The sequence below is a fragment of the Eleutherodactylus coqui genome, unplaced genomic scaffold (assembly GCF_035609145.1).
Source record: "Eleutherodactylus coqui strain aEleCoq1 unplaced genomic scaffold, aEleCoq1.hap1 HAP1_SCAFFOLD_85, whole genome shotgun sequence".
Taxonomy (NCBI): Eukaryota; Metazoa; Chordata; class Amphibia; order Anura; family Eleutherodactylidae; genus Eleutherodactylus; species Eleutherodactylus coqui.
In genome coordinates, this window is record NW_027102173.1 from 374,598 (window position 1) to 390,816 (window position 16,219).

A 16,219-nucleotide genomic window follows, 5' to 3' on the forward strand; every position below is an offset into this window, starting at 1 on the left:
GATGACGCTCCACCAGTGTGGGCGTAAGTGTAGCAAAAAGGATGTGAAAAGAACTGGTATGGAGGCGCAACACTCTAAGCTACTAGAAGATGTAGATCAAAGTCCAATGTGTGATGGTGAAAGCACTTCTTTTTTATTATTTTTTCAGAAATTAAAAACCAGCAATGGAATACGCGTTTCGGGGAAGAACCCCTTCATCAGTTCGGCTGGATAGGACTGTGTGATAAGTACAAATAGATAATGGAGGAGTGATTAACAAAGAAAGGGGAGGAGAGGGGAGAGGAAAAAAAATAAAAAATTCATATACATAATGAAGTCTCACAAATGTGTCAATAAGAACAATAAATATATGATGAAAACATCGATCTGAACAGTGATAAGATATATATGAGACAAAAAACATAAAAGAATATGAGCATCCGTACATGTAAATTAACATGAGATTTATACAAAACAAATATCTGTTAAAATAGGATGAAGACAATCCTGAGTAAAATACCAATCTTAAAAGTACCAATATGAGAGCGGATGGACTAAAAATCGTGTGGTTGCTTTCAGCTGAATGGAATGACTACAGAATTAAAATGCATGTACAGCCTATTGGGAAATATGATATGATTGCTACATCCGAGGGGTGCATAAATAAATGTGTATATGTATGTAAAAATGAGAAAAGAAGAAAAAAATAAATAAATAAATAAATTAAAAAAAAAAAAAAAAAGGGAATCTATTGGAAAGCTACTTCAGAATGGTGTGCATTGACAGCATTGGGTTCATGGTGTGGGATAAAGTTAGGAAGAGAAAAAAAAAAAAAAGGGGGGGGGGGAGACCTTTATGTAACCAACCAAAATAAGAATAAAACTAATTAGAAATTGAGATAAGGGACTCACCAACAGGATGCCTAGAATCGTGTCACCCCTAGGCATCCTGTTGGTGAGCCCCTTATCTCAATTTCTAATTAGTTTTATTCTTATTTTGGTTGGTTACATAAAGGTCTCCCCCCCCCCTTTTTTTTTTTCTCTTCCTAACTTTATCCCACACCATGAACCCAATGCTGTCAATGCACACCATTCTGAAGTAGCTTTCCAATAGATTCCCTTTTTTTTTTTTTTTTTTTATTTATTTATTTATTTATTTCTTCTTTTCTCATTTTTACATACATATACACATTTATTTATGCACCCCCTCGGGTGTATCAATCATATCATATTTCCCAATAGGCTGTACATGCATTTTAATTCTGTAGTCATTCCATTCAGCTGAAAGCAACCACACGATTTTGAGTCCATCCGCTCTCATATTGGTACTTTTAAGATTGGTATTTTACTCAGGATTGTCTTCATCCTATTTTAACAGATATTTGTTTTGTATAAATCTCATGTTAATTTACATGTACGGATGCTCATATTCTTTTATGTTTTTTGTCTCATATATATCTTATCACTGTTCAGATCGATGTTTTCATCATATATTTATTGTTCTTATTGACACATTTGTGAGACTTCATTATGTATATGAATTTTTTTTTTCCTCTCCCCTCTCCTCCCCTTTCTTTGTTAATCACTCCTCCATTATCTATTTGTAGTTATCACACAGTCCTATCCAGCCGAACTGACGAAGGGGTTCTTCCCCGAAACGCGTATTCCATTGCTGGTTTTTAATTTCTGAAAAAATAATAAAAAAGAAGTGCTTTCACCATCACACATTGGACTTTGATCTACATCTTCTAGTAGCTTAGAGTGTTGCGCCTCCATACCAGTTCTTTTCACATCCTTTTTGCTCCAGGGTCATCAGGTCCAACCCCCTGCTCAATGCAGGATCCGTAAATCATCTCAGACAGATGACTGTCCAGGCTCTGTTTGAACACTTCCATTGAAGGAGAACTCACCACCTCCCGTGGTAACTTGTTCCACTCATCCATCACCCTCATTGTTTATTATCTAATCTGTTTCTCCTCCCTTTCAGTTTCATCCCATTGTTTCTAGTCTTTCCTTGTTCATATGAGAATAGGGCTGATCCCTCTGCTTTGTGACAGCCCTTCAAATATTTGTAGACAGCTATTAGGTCTCCTCTCAGCCTTCTTTTTTGCAAGCTAAATGTTCCCAGATCCTTTAAATGTTCCTCATAGGACATGGATTGCAGAACGCTCACCATCTTGGTAACTCTTCTCTGAACTTGCTCCAATTTGTCAATGTATTTTTTAAAATGCAACCCCAGAACTGGACACAATATTCCTGATGAGGTCTGACCAAGAAAGAGCAAAGGGGAATAATTACCTCAAGTGATCTAGGCTCAATACTTCTCCTAATACATTCCAGAATTGTGTTTGTCTTTTTGGCTGCTGCATCACACTGTTGACTCATGTTCAGTCTGTGATCTCTTAGTATACCCAAGTCTTTTTCACATGTGATGCTCTTCCTCCCATTCTGTATATGAGACTATCTAGAAATGTGACAGGTCAGAATACCATTCATGGTAAAAATGTCCCATTGTAATTATGATCAGAATATTATATACAGAAGATAACTGAATATATTTAGAAGATGTACACACAGAACTAATATGTGTAGCATACCTTTTTTTACTGTATTAGAGAACTGATTCTACTGCACTTTCTAATAATGAAGGTGAGCATTCATATACAGAGGGACATGGTGGATAAAATTTATACTGCGTGGTATTGGGCCTTTTACAATGGGAGTCACTGGCAACATATACCACTGAATGCCTATATAGTGGCATACTTTGCAGCTTTATGTCAGAGGTATACATCCTGAATAGAGATGAGCGAGCGTACTCGTCCGAGCTTGATACTCGTTCGAGTATTAGGGTGTTCGAGATGCTCGTTACTCGAGATGAGTACCACGCGATGTTCGAGTCACTTTCATTTTCTTCCCTGAGAAATTTGCGCGCTTTTCTGGCCAATATAAAGACAGGGAAGGCATTACAACTTCCTCCTGTGATGTTCCAGCCCTATACCACCCCCCTGCAGTGAGTGGCTGGCGAGATTAGGTGTCACCCGAGTATTAAAATCTGCCCGCCCGCGGCTCGCCAGAGATCAGGGACAGTGCTGCTGATGCCGGAGCTGCTATAGGGAGAACATTAGGAGTGATTTTAGGCTTCAAGAACCCCAACGGTCCTTCTTAGGCCATAGTCAGAAATCGCAGATCGCACCTATCTGCGATCTGCGATTCCTGTTCTCTTCTCTATATGCGCTCAATGGGGCCAGCGGCAGCAGCGCGGACCCCATTGAGAACATATAGAAGACAAATCATTCTTCTCTGCCACAGCTGTTACAGGCTGAGCCAATCAGGGGGCAGGTCTGACTCACACCCCCTTCACACCCACTGTAGGCCGGCCGCGCTGAACTCCGTCTGCCGGGACAAGGTAAGTATATATATATATTTTTTATTTTTACACATTTCTGGATGAATTGCAGGGAAGGGCTTCTATATTTAAGCCCTTCCCGACAATTCATCCCGCGCACGCCGGCAACCCATTGCTTTCAGTGGAACCGGCTATAAGCATGTAACCCAGGAGAAGTGGCAGCGGAGTGTCATGCAGGCAGTGATTGTGCTTTGTTGGAGGTAGTGTGGTGCTTAGCTAAGGTATGCCATGCTAATGAGGGTTTTTCAGAAGTAAAAATTGTTGGGAGGGGGGGGGGCACTCTTGCCGCTATTGTGGCTTAATAGTGGGACCTGGGAACTTGAGATGCAGCCCAACATGTAGCCCCTCGCCTGCCCTATCCGTTGCTGTGTCGCTCCCATCACTTTCTTGAATTGCCCAGATTTTCACAAATGAAAACCTTAGCGAGCATCGGCGATATACAAAACTGCTCGGGTCGCCCATTGATTTCAATGGGGTTCGTTACTCGAAAAGAACCCTCGAGCATCGCGATAATTTCGTCCCGAGTAACGAGTACCCGAGCATTTTGGTGCTCGTTCATCTCTAATCCTGAAATATTCCAGAAGTTATTACCTCTGAAGGAAGAAATAGACAAGGTCTGAATTGAGTCAAAAGTTTCCCATGCACATTAGATAGCTGTCTGCTGAATGCTTGTTCAGGACAACAACTATCTCGCCTGACACCTCCATACACATGCATACTCAGTTCAGCCAAGTGTAGCATGCATGTGTTCTGAATGTAGAGCGGCGAGAAAGCTGCTGCCAAGTTTATTTTCCCTAAAGCAAAGGACTGTGCATATTGAAATACAACTGCCTGATCTTTATCTCCCCAATACCTGCTATTGGGAAAGAGTCAGGAGGTCTCTATATACATTAGGCAACCAGTTGGACCTGCTGAAGTCAGAGGGTTTGGTCAGTGTACTTATAATATGTCCCTTAAGATAGCTCTTGGTTGAAGCTACAGTATCTTCCTGACTCTATAAACCTATGACTGAGCCTAGCTGATTGTGCAGATGACTTCAATACGGCGATTAAGGGCAGCCTTTAGAGGACCTAAGAATTGGTTTTGGTCAAACTCCAAACTACCCAAACCTTGATTCCCGTAAAGGAACAGTTGAGTTCACCTGCATATATGAGATTGACATAGGGTCCTTCTAGAATCACATATTTATATATCAGTATATCTAAAGAACTCTACGTACTTTCTTCTAGATTCTCTGTTGAACTTCCACAATCTAAAAACATTGCCAAATGGCTGCTCATAAAATAAAGTTTGTATGAGATATAAAGGAATTAGACTGAGGACTACTTTGGACACTGAATCAAAAATGTACTCTGTGAACGTCAGAAATAAGTAAATAAAGAAGACAAGTAACAGTAGGACTGGGGGCATACTAGTCCTAAGCATACGCTCGCTTACCATATAATAAAACATATCTTATAATAACCAATACTTACAACTTCTTGCTGAAAACGTGGGTTGGCCACAGCTTTATTAACATTTTTAAACATATATTATAACCTTTACTTTTAACCTAACTACCTAAGTCTAAATTCCTCACGCTTTCCCATGCCTAAACTGTCGAACTTTTATTACCGGAACGGCCACAGGACGTTCGTAAGCCCCTTGTTACCTCGGGCTTGCAAACCCTCCTCTAAGCCGTAGCCCGCATGGGAAGCTCCCGGCCTACCATTCCCCAGCTGTGACAACTTCCGCCTCTCTAGAACGCCTTGCATCCTTGCACCCTACCCCTTACCTGGGCGGGTGGGTGGGCGTCTGCTCTCCTCCTACGTCCTTCTTCTTCCACTCCTCGGTCGTTTGTGGCTTTTCCCGCTCTTCTCCTTACTACTTCCTGTTCTAACTCCTCCCACCCCACTACCTTTGCTCGCTAATTGACTAAACCCCTCACCCCCCTGCCCCCAGTCCTACGCCGCCTCGTTAATCACTTTGCGGCTTGCAAGACTGGGGGCATACTAGTCCTAAGCATACGCTCGCTTACCATATAATAAAACATATCTTATAATAACCAATACTTACAACTTCTTGCTGAAAACGTGGGTTGGCCACAGCTTTATTAACATTTTTAAACATATATTATAACCTTTACTTTTAACCTAACTACCTAAGTCTAAATTCCTCACGCTTTCCCATGCCTAAACTGTCGAACTTTTATTACCGGAACGGCCACAGGACGTTCGTAAGCCCCTTGTTACCTCGGGCTTGCAAACCCTCCTCTAAGCCGTAGCCCGCATGGGAAGCTCCCGGCACGCGGTATGCGCCGTATTCCTATGGCGCATCCCGCCCCACCACGCCAACCCTAGCCAATGCCATTTCCACACCGTCCTGGAGTCCTGACAAAAACGTGTCCAAACCAACATCGTTAAGGTGCACTCCATCCTCCCTAAGTGCTCCTCTTTCCTTGTCCTCGAGTTCCCAATGGCGAACTGCCACTCCGCCCAATGATTTAACGAATCTGGACATCCTAAGGTTGATTAATCTTCTTACTCTCTCAATCGCGTCACCGTCTCTGGCACCCCGCCCGCATCTCCTGGCCACGATGTCTGACCATACGAGCACACAATCCTGGAAACAGTCCCGGAAACGCATCATGTCCTGTTTCATGAGTACTAGCAATTCGTTCATTTTTGTTTTTCCTAAGTCGTTCCCCCCGGCGTGAACGACCAGTATAACTCTCCGGGGGGTCCACCTGCTGATTTTGAGAACGAATTGCAGAATCCTGGGCCATAGAAGCCCCCGCACACCCATCCAGTTTACCAGCGCGCCACTCAGACCCAGATTCCGTCCCATCGGTCGAGTGGCCGCTCTTCTCTCCGCCCAATGTATAAACGAATGGCCGATGATCCAAACATGCCATGGGTCCGACGCTGAAACAAGAAAAACATAGCAAATACCCGCAAATTGCAAGAAAAAACGCCTACATAACGCGAAGTCTTTCGTACACATCCGTCCTATTCCAAAACCACATCTACCGTACGATCCGGTCGTATATACGACTTGTACGCTTGCGATTTCCATCGCCCCAATCGTTTTAAACCGTCCTCCGACATACCATGGGCTTCCGCTGTCGTAGCGGCCCCAATCCTAAAAGAATGCGTCCCGAATTCCCCCGGCTCCAAACCGCACTTCTTTAACGCCGAACGTAAAACCGCCGAAAATTGGAAACGCGTGAGTGGGGAACCCGAGGAATGTACTAAAAACTGCCCACTCTGTGGGCGCTTTTTTAAGAACTCACTGATGACCTGAACCGGGCACCATCCTGCCCCTAATTGGTTAATGGTGAGCCATTCACCTCTTCCGTATACATCCGTTTTCGACTTCCTTATACCTATCCGTATGGCTGTTCCCGTAGCTATCACGTCGGCGGCCCGTAGGCCACCCAACTTGACTTTACTCGCCGGGACCATCTCCCCGATACGTAAGGCCGCGAAAAATGCTAATGAAAAAGCCGTTCTAAACAACAGTGTTTCGTATTCGTCCGCACAGACCGACTCCAAAACTGACAACAGGCTTGTCAATACTGGAAACGTGATTGGACGGCGTGTATCCGTCTGGACCTTTTCTTTTTTCCACCCGCGAATTATTTGTTGGAACACGAAATCCTTAGTAACATCTATCCTACCGTGTAATTTTAACAAAAACGCCACTCCCGCTAGATGCTTTTTGGCTGCTCCCACCGACAAACGCTTTTTCCGCAACTCCGTCAGCATATCCAAGGTTGCTGACTTTGCCCTTTCACCTCCTACCACTGCTCCCCCTGCAAATTTCAACCATAATAACCAGACTGAATTGTAATTTTTCCACGTTGCAGCCGCCACCGATGACTCCACCAGCTTCAACAACTCTCCTCTGCCAGATTCCATAAGGAAGGCGGGCAGCGTACCCCTTCGGCATCCGCCTGCGGGTACCGTTCCCTGAACAGCTCCATCTGTGAACGAGAGAGTGCATCAGCTGCTCTGTTGTCATATCCCGGGACATGCTTCGCACGCAAATACATATTGCCCTGTAAGCATCTTAGCACCACGTGTCTCAACAAAGCCAAAACCGGCGGGGAGGCCGACGATTGTTTGTTTATCGTCTGTACGACCGCCGCGTTATCCGACCAAAAACAAACTCTCCGATCTCGTAACTCTGCTCCCCATAACTCAATTGCTACCACCACCGGGAAAAATTCCAGCAGAGTTACGTTCTTCGTCCACCGTTTTTCTCTCCATGACCTTGGCCAGGACTCCCTGCACCAATGGCTGTTGAAGATCACGCCAAAACCGCCCGAACCCGCTGCATCGGCAAACAAACTGATTTCAGTTCCTTCCACATCTTCCCTAGGGCATACCACCTGCCCGTTGAAAGAATGCAGGAAAACCGTCCATAAATGCAAGTCCGCCTTACTTCCTGCCGTCACACGTATAAAATGATGTGGTTCGCAATGACAGTCTCCTGGCAAACGGCCGCCCCATGGGAATCACTTTGCAGGCGAAATTTAAAAGACCCAACAAAACTTGCACCTGCCGCAGCGTCACCTTTTTACATTTAGCCACTTCGCCCACTGTTTGCCGCAACCTGGCCACTTTATCCGCCGGCAACCTGAACACCATATCCACCGAATCAATTTCTATACCTAAAAACGTTAGGCATGTAACTGGGCCCATTGTCTTTTCCTCAGACAATGGGACCCCAGCCAAACGCATTAACCTCTTAAAATTTGTCATTAGAAAACCGCAATCACCCGATGTATCTGAGCCGACGAACAAAAAATCGTCCAAATAATGGATCACCGATGTGATGCCCGTCTCATACTTTAACATCCATTCAAGGAAGGAACTAAATAACTCAAAAAAATAGCATGAGATCGAGCATCCCATCGGTAAGCACATGTCGACGAAAAACTGGTCCTCGATTCTACAACCCAAAAGATGAAAGCACTCCGGGTGAACCGGAAGCAAACGGAACGCTGATTCAATATCAGCTTTAGCCAAATGCGCAAATCTACCCGCCGACCTTACCAGCCGAACCGCACAATCGAATGACGTGTAGGCTACTGCTGCTTCTTCTTTTGAGATGCCATCATTGACCGATCCCCCTATTGGGAACGATAAATGATGTATCAGTCGGAACTTCCCGGTTTCCTTCTTAGGTACCAGACCCAAAGGAGACACTCGCAAGTTCTCGAAAGGAGGGATAATGAAAGGGCCGGCCATCCGGCCCAACTCCACTTCCTTTTGAACCTTCTCTTTTACCAATTCGATATCGTCCCTTGCCGATTTCAAATTGGGGCATAACATAGTGGCAGGCTGATGCGCGTACGGAATTCTAAAGCCTTCTCGAAATCCTAACCTAAGGATTTCTGCTTCCTGTTTCCTGTGGTACATGTTTAACCACGGATCCAGGTACTGGCTTCTCACCGGAGTTCGCATTTCCGCCGGTGCTACCCACCGCGGGTACCGACCTCTGTTTCTTGAAACAGCGGATCGCTGCATGCTGCCCCCCGCATACCGAGCACTCGTGCCGGAATTTGCAGGTTGCGTAAAATCGACAATGGCCCTCATTGTACAACCAACAGGAGCCATTCGGCCTTGGAGATGCCGCGGGTGGTTGAGATGCCCCTCCCGCGGCTCCCCCGGGAAAGGAAGTCCTAGCTGGACGCTGCGCTAGGATCAGCTGAATCCATACATCCGTGGCCTTAGAGGCCCAACTCGTATGCGTTCCCGACACGCGACGCCGAAAATCTTCGTCGTAGCGCCACCATGCTGCACCTCCGTGCAACCGATACGCGCTATAAATGGTATTTAGATATACCATCATCTCCGTCGCTTTGCGCGGCTGAAACTGGCACGTTACATGAACCAAAATCACAAAAGCCTGCAACCAATTACCAAAAGTTTTTGCAATCTTCGGTTTTTTGTCAGCACCTCGCTCTGCCGACCGCTCCTTGTCAACCATGACGTGGTCCGAAGAAAGCAAAGACCATATATCAATATACAAGCCATTTTTAATCTTTTCCACTACATCATCGGGCAGACCCACCCCCAAAGGGGCAACACCACAAAACAACGAATCAGCATATTGTAAACTATCCGTTGGAACACTTTCTGTGCCCGCTGCTGAGCAAGCACCAATATTACCCGCAGGCGGGCCTGCGCCCCCTGGAGCCACACAGGACACTGAAAGCCCCTTTTCTGAATCAACCTTGCTCAACAGCGACCTCAGAACCGACACCAAATCATCTTTTTCCGCACCCGCTGCGGGATCCGACACACTTTTAAGGACATTGTATAAGGTAGACTCACCGCCTGGACGGACCTCCGGCGTTGCCAAGGGTGACGCCCTCGCTGTACCGCTCCCTTGGTTCCGTCCTACTTCGTACGCGGACTGCCGACCATTCGATTGCCGAACCCTCCTCGTGTCATCCGATTGGGACGTGCCAGGCTGGTCCGGCCCTGACCGATCCTGCGCAAGCTCTTGCCACCTCCTGCGTTCCCGGACCTTCCGATAAAGGGATGACTGCGGGTCCGCCCTCCGTGGCTGCTCCCTTCGCACGCAATACTCGTCCTGGTCACTGCTAGGCACTTCGTCGCTTGACTCGCGCGGCCTGCTGCTGGCCCTACGCACCACGCTGGCCTTCTCTAGCTGCGCCTGGAACTCTCTATCCTGCCTCTCCTGTCTGGCTCGCTCTTTCTGCCTCTGCCTAGCGCCTTGGCCCTGCTTCTTAGAACTCCGGCGTGGGACCTGGCTATGTGTGGGAAGGTAAACTGAGGGGTCTGCTGGAGGGGGAATGTAGTGGGGGTTCACGTAGCACTGTCTATATTCGTTGGTCTGGGCTGGTGGGCGCTGGTACAGCGTATAGGAGGGTGGGAGTTGTTGTTGGTGGGGGTGGCAGGCCTGGAATGTGTCCATGTACCGGGGAGGGGGGGGTTGTTGGCTAGGCCATGTGTCTAAAAGTACCCTCCCCGCTCCCCCCTGAGGGCTATGTGGGGTCCTACCTGGCCTGTTTCCTTCCCTGTGATGTGCTGACCCTGCGCCCTGTACTGGCACTGCAGGGTAGCGTGACCTGCCTCCCCCCTCCCTGCTACTGCTGGACCCGCTGGTGCTACCCGGGCTGTGTGTCAGGGGGGGGTTGCGTGGGCCCCAGCTTTCCCTGCTCCCCCTCTCTCTCACTCTCCCCCCACCCCCTCCCCCCCCTGCCCACCGGGCTTCTTCTTTTTCGCGCCCTCGGCGCTGCCTGTGCCGCCACGTGCGCTGTGCCGCCATCTTGCGGGGACGTGCGGCCGGACCGCGCGCTCCCCAGCTCCTCTCCGCTGCTTGCACTCAGCTCACCTCGGACTCCTCCGCTCATCCTGCGCCCGGCTGCGCGATGTTGACTCCGTTCGGCGCCCGCTGTCACTCCCGAGCGCCGTCCTACGAGCTCCGGACCCTCCGCTGGCACAGTCCTCTGAGCCTCCGATGCCGGTCCTCCCGCCGTACCTCTCAGTGCCGGCGCCGACTTCCGGTTAGCTCCTCCGTCCTTCCTGGTGCCTGCGCTGCCCTGGCTGGCTCTTCCTCCTCCCCTCTTCGGCGCGGGGCTCGGACTGAGCCTCGCCGGGGGCTGCTTTCGCCGGCGTGGTCTCCCTCGCGGTGCCTCTTGCGGGCTGACTGGCTCCTGTCCCGATCTCCGCTGCGGTCTCCCAGGCGGTGTATCTTGCGTGCTGGCTGGCCCCTTTCTCGGTCTCTGCTGCGGTCTTCCTCGTGGTGTATCTTGCGTGCTGGCTGGCTCCTTTCCAGGTCTCTGCTGCGGTCTTCCTTGCGGCGGTTCTTGCATGCAGGCTGGCTCCTCTCCCGATCTCCGCTGCTGTCCTTCTTCTCCGGCTGGTTCTCTGGCTCCGGCGGTCGTCCTGCAGCTTGCCAGCACCTCTTCAAGCCATCCGGTGCCGTCTTGCATCACTGCTTCTTGGATCATGGCACGTAAGTCGTCCATTTTCTTTCTTCTTCCTCCGCTGTTACTGTCTTCCACCCGACTCTTCAAGCTTGTCAGCTGATGGCTTCTCTCTTGCCCGACTCCTGTCTTCTGCGCTCCCCGACTTGCTTTTTCGTTCTTTGTCTTTTCTGCTTCTATCTTTCTTCCGCTCGTCTGCTCTCCTCCTACGTCCTTCTTCTTCCACTCCTCGGTCGTTTGTGGCTTTTCCCGCTCTTCTCCTTACTACTTCCTGTTCTAACTCCTCCCACCCCACTACCTTTGCTCGCTAATTGACTAAACCCCTCACCCCCCTGCCCCCAGTCCTACGCCGCCTCGTTAATCACTTTGCGGCTTGCAAAGTTTTACACACACAACATATACATAAATTATACTGTATATTGAGCAACGTACAATGTAATAAAGTAGCAAAATAATTGCCCAATAGTGCTAATAGTTCACTATTCAAAAACATTAACTTTGGACCAGTTCTGAAGTAATCAGGGAAAATCTTTTCCTTAGGCTACGTTCACATTTGAGTTGAAAGTGCTGTTTGGCACCTCTGCTGCAAAGTTTGTACGTTATCCTTTTATTGTTTGTGGTTAGAGATGAGCGAGCACCAAAATGCTCGGGTGCTCGTTACTCGGGATGAAATTTTCGCGATGCTCGAGGGTTCGTTTTGAGTAACAAACCCCATTGAAGTCAATGGGTGACCCGAGCATTTTTGTATATCGCCGATGCTCGCTAAGGTTTCCATTTGTGAAAATCTGGGCAATTCAAGAAAGTGATGGGAACGACACAGAAACTATATCCCATTGCATTGCCCATCACAGCTGAGGTAATGTCATGTTTAATGCAGGTGGGCTTCGGCCCACACTGCATGCCCCAGTCAGACTGGGGTTCTTTAGAAGTAGACACATGCAGTTACAACTCCCTGTGGACCCACAGCATGGGTGGCTCCCTGGAACCCACCGGCGGTACATAAATATATCCCATTGCATTGCCCATCACAGCTGAGGTAATGTCATGTTAAATACAGGTGGGCTTCGGCCCACACTGCATGCCCCAGTCAGACTGGGGTTCTTTAGAAGTAGACACATGCAGTTACAACTCCCTGTGGACCCACAGCATGGGTGGCTCCCTGGAACCCACCGGCGGTACATAAATATATCCCATTGCATTGCCCATCACAGCTGAGGTAATGTCATGTTAAATGCAGGTGGGCTTCGGCCCACACTGCATGCCCCAGTCAGACTGGGGTTCTTTAGAAGTGGACACATGCAGTTACAACTCCGTGTGGACCGACAGCATGGGTGGGTGCCAGGAAGCCATCGGTGGTACATAAATATATCCCATTGCAGTGCCCAGCACAGCTGATGTAACGTCAGCTTTAATGCAGGTGGGCAAAAAATTAATTAGATTACACTGTAGGCGAGGGCCCACAAAAATTGCTGTATCAACAGTACTAATGTACCTCAGAAAAATTGCCCATGCCCAACCAAGAGGGCAGGTGAAACCCATTAATTGCTTTCGTTAATGTGGCTTAATTTGTAACTAGGCCTGGAGGCAGCCCAGTTAAAATAAAAATTGGTTCGGGTGCAAGTTTCAACGCTTTAATGAGCATTGAAACGTATAAAAATTGTTTACAAAAATTATATGACTGAGCCTTGTGGGCCTAAGAAAAATTGCCCGTTCGGCGTGATTACGTGAGGTTTCAGGAGGAGGAGCAGGAGGAGGAGGATGAATATAATACACAGATTGATGAAGCCAAAAGGTCCCCGTTTTTTATGGTGATAGAGAACGATGCTTCCATCCGCGGGTGCAGCCTACGTATTGTTTAGGTATCGCTGCTGTCCGCTGGTGGAGAAGAAAAGTCTGGGAAAATCCAGGCTTTGTTCATCTTTATGAGTGTAAGCCTGTCGGCACTGTCGGTTGACAGGCGGGTACGCTTATCCGTGATGATTCCCCCAGCCGCACTAAACACCCTCTCTGACAAGACGCTAGCCGCAGGACAAGCAAACACCTCCAGGGCATACAGCGCGAGTTCAGGCCACGTGTCCAGCTTCGACACCCAGTAGTTGTAGGGGGCAGAGGCGTCACAGAGGACGGTCGTGCGATCGGCTACGTACTCCCTCACCATCCTTTTACAGTGCACCCGCAGACTCAGCCTTGACTGGGGAGCGGTGACAGTCTTGCTGGGGAGCCAGAAAGCTGGCAAAGGCCTTAGAGAGTGTTCCCCTGCCTGTGCTGTACATGCTGCCTGATCTCCGCGCCTGCCCTGCTACCTGGCCCTCGGAACTGCGCCTTCTGTCACTAGCACTGTCGGATGGGAATTTTACCATCAGCTTGTCCGCCAGGGTCCTGTGGTATAGCATCACTCTCGAACCCCTTTCCTCTTCGGGTATGAGAGTGGAAAGGTTCTCCTTTATACCGTGGGTCGAGCAGTGTGTACACCCAGTAATCCGCAGTGGCCAGAATGCGTGTAACGCGGGGGGCACGAGAAAGGCATCCTAACATGAAGTCAGCCATGTGTGCCAGGGTACCTGTACGCAGCACATGGCTGTCCTCACTAGGAAGATCACTTTCAGGATCCTCCTCCTCAGGCCATACACGCTGAAAGGATGACAGGCAAGCAGCATGGGTACCCTCAGCAGTGGGCCAAGCTGTCTCTTCCCCCTCCTCCTCATGCTTCTCTACCTCCTCCTCCTCAACACGCTGAGATATAGACAGGAGGGTGCTCTGACTATCCAGCGACATACTGTCTTCCCCGCCTCCGTTTCCAAGTACAAAGCATCTGCCTTTATGCTTTGCAGGGAACTTCTCAAGAGGCATAGCAGAGGAATGGTGAAGCTAATGATTGCAGCATCGCCGCTCACCATCTGGGTAGACTCCTCAAAGTTTCTAAGGACCTGGCAGATGTCTGCCAACCAGGCCCACTCTTCTGTAAAGAATTGAGGAGGCTGACTCCCACTGCGCCACCCATGTTGGAGTTGGTATTCCACTATAGCTCTATGCTGCTCATAGAGCCTGGCCAACATGTGGAGCGTAGAGTTCCACTGTGTGGGCACGTCGCACAGCAGTCGGTGCACTGGCAGATGAAACCGATGTTGCAGGGTGCGCAGGGTGGCAGCGTCCGTGTGGGACTTGCGGAAATGTGCGCAGAGCCGGCGCACCTTTCCGAGCAGGTCTGACAAGCGTGGGTAGCTTTTCAGAAAGCACTGAACCACCAAATTAAAGACGTGGGCCAGGCATGGCACGTGCGTGAGGCTGCTGAGCTGCAGAGCCGCCACCAGCTTACGGCCGTTGTCACACACGACCATGCCCGGTTGGAGGCTCAGCGGCGCAAGCCAGCGGTCGGTCTGCTCTGTCAGACCCTGCAGCAGTTCGTGGGCCGTGTGCCTCTTCTCTCCTAAGCTGAGTAGTTTCAGCACGGCCTGCTGACGCTTGCCCACCGCTGTGCTGCCACGCCACGCGACACCGACTGCTGGAGACGTGCTGCTGCTGACACATCTAGATTGCAAGACAGGGGTTGCGTAGGAGGAGTTGGGTGGTTTAGTGGAGGAAGCATACACCGCCGCAGATACCACCACCGAGCTGGGGCCCGCAATTCTGGGGGTGGGTAGGACGTGAGTGGTCCCAGGCTCTGACTCTGTCCCAGCCTCCACTAAATTCACCCAATGTGCCGTCAGGGAGATATAGTGGCCCTGCCTGCCTGTGCTTGTCCACGTGTCTGTTGTTAAGTGGACCTTTGCAGTAACCGCGTTGGTGAGGGCGTGTACAATGTTGCGGGAGACGTGGTCGTGCAGGGCTGGGACGGCACATCGGGAAAAGTAGTGGCGACTACTTGTGGGGTGCTTGGCCATCATATGTCTGCGCATGCTGGTGGTGGTGAGGCTGCTGGTGGTGGCTCCCCGGCTGATCTTGGCGTGACAAAGGTTTTACACCACTGTTCGTCGGTCGTCTGCACTCTCAGTGAAAAACTGCCAGACCTTTGAGCACCTCGGCCTCTGCAGGGGGGCATGGCGCGAGGGGGCGCTTTGGGAAACAGTTGGTGGATTATTCGGTCTGGCCCTGCCTCTACCCCTGGCCACCGCACTGGCTCTTCCAACCTGCCCTGCTGCTGCACTTGCCTCTCCCTCTGAAGACCTGTCCTCAGTAGGCTTAGCAAACCAGGTGGGGTCAGTCACCTCATCGTCCTGCTGCTCTTCCTCCGAGTCCTCTGTGCGCTCCTTCCTCGGACTTACTCCAATTACTACTACCTGAGTGATAGACAACTGTGTCTCATCGTCATCGTCCTCCTCACCCACTGAAAGCTCTTGAGACAGTTGCCGGAAGTCCCTAGCCTCATCCCCCGGACCCCTGGAACTTTCCAAAGGTTGGGCATCGGTCACGACAAACTCCTCCGGTGGGAGAGGAACCATTGCTGCCCATTCTGGGCAGGGGCCCGGGAACAGTTCCTGGGAGTCTGCCTGCTCCTCAGAATGTGTCATTGTAATGGAGTGAGGAGGCTGGGAGGAAGGAGGCGCAGCAGCCAGAGGATTCAGAGTTGCAGCAGTGGACGGCGCAGAACTCTGGGTGGTCGATAGATTGCTGGATGCACTTTCTGCCATCCACGACAGGACCTGCTCACGCTTGTCATTTTCTACTAAAGGTCTACCGCGTGGACCCATTAATTGTGAGATGAATGTGGGGACGCCAGAAACGTGCCTTTCTCCTAATCCCGCAGCAGTCGGCTGCGATACACCTGGATCAGGAGCTCGGCCTGTGCCCACACCCTGACTTGGGCCTCCGCGTCCTCGCCCGCGTCCACGTCCTCTAGGCCTACCCCTACCCCTCAGCATGGTGTATTACCAGTAGTGCAGAAACAGA

General features: G+C 49.8%; 1 protein-coding gene across 2 annotated transcripts in view; it reads left to right on the forward strand.

Moving 5' to 3' along the window:
* The window catches only part of CCDC9B (coiled-coil domain containing 9B), a 91,535-nt gene that overhangs the window by 56,840 nt on the left and 18,476 nt on the right, over window positions 1–16,219 (forward strand). The window lies entirely within an intron of this gene.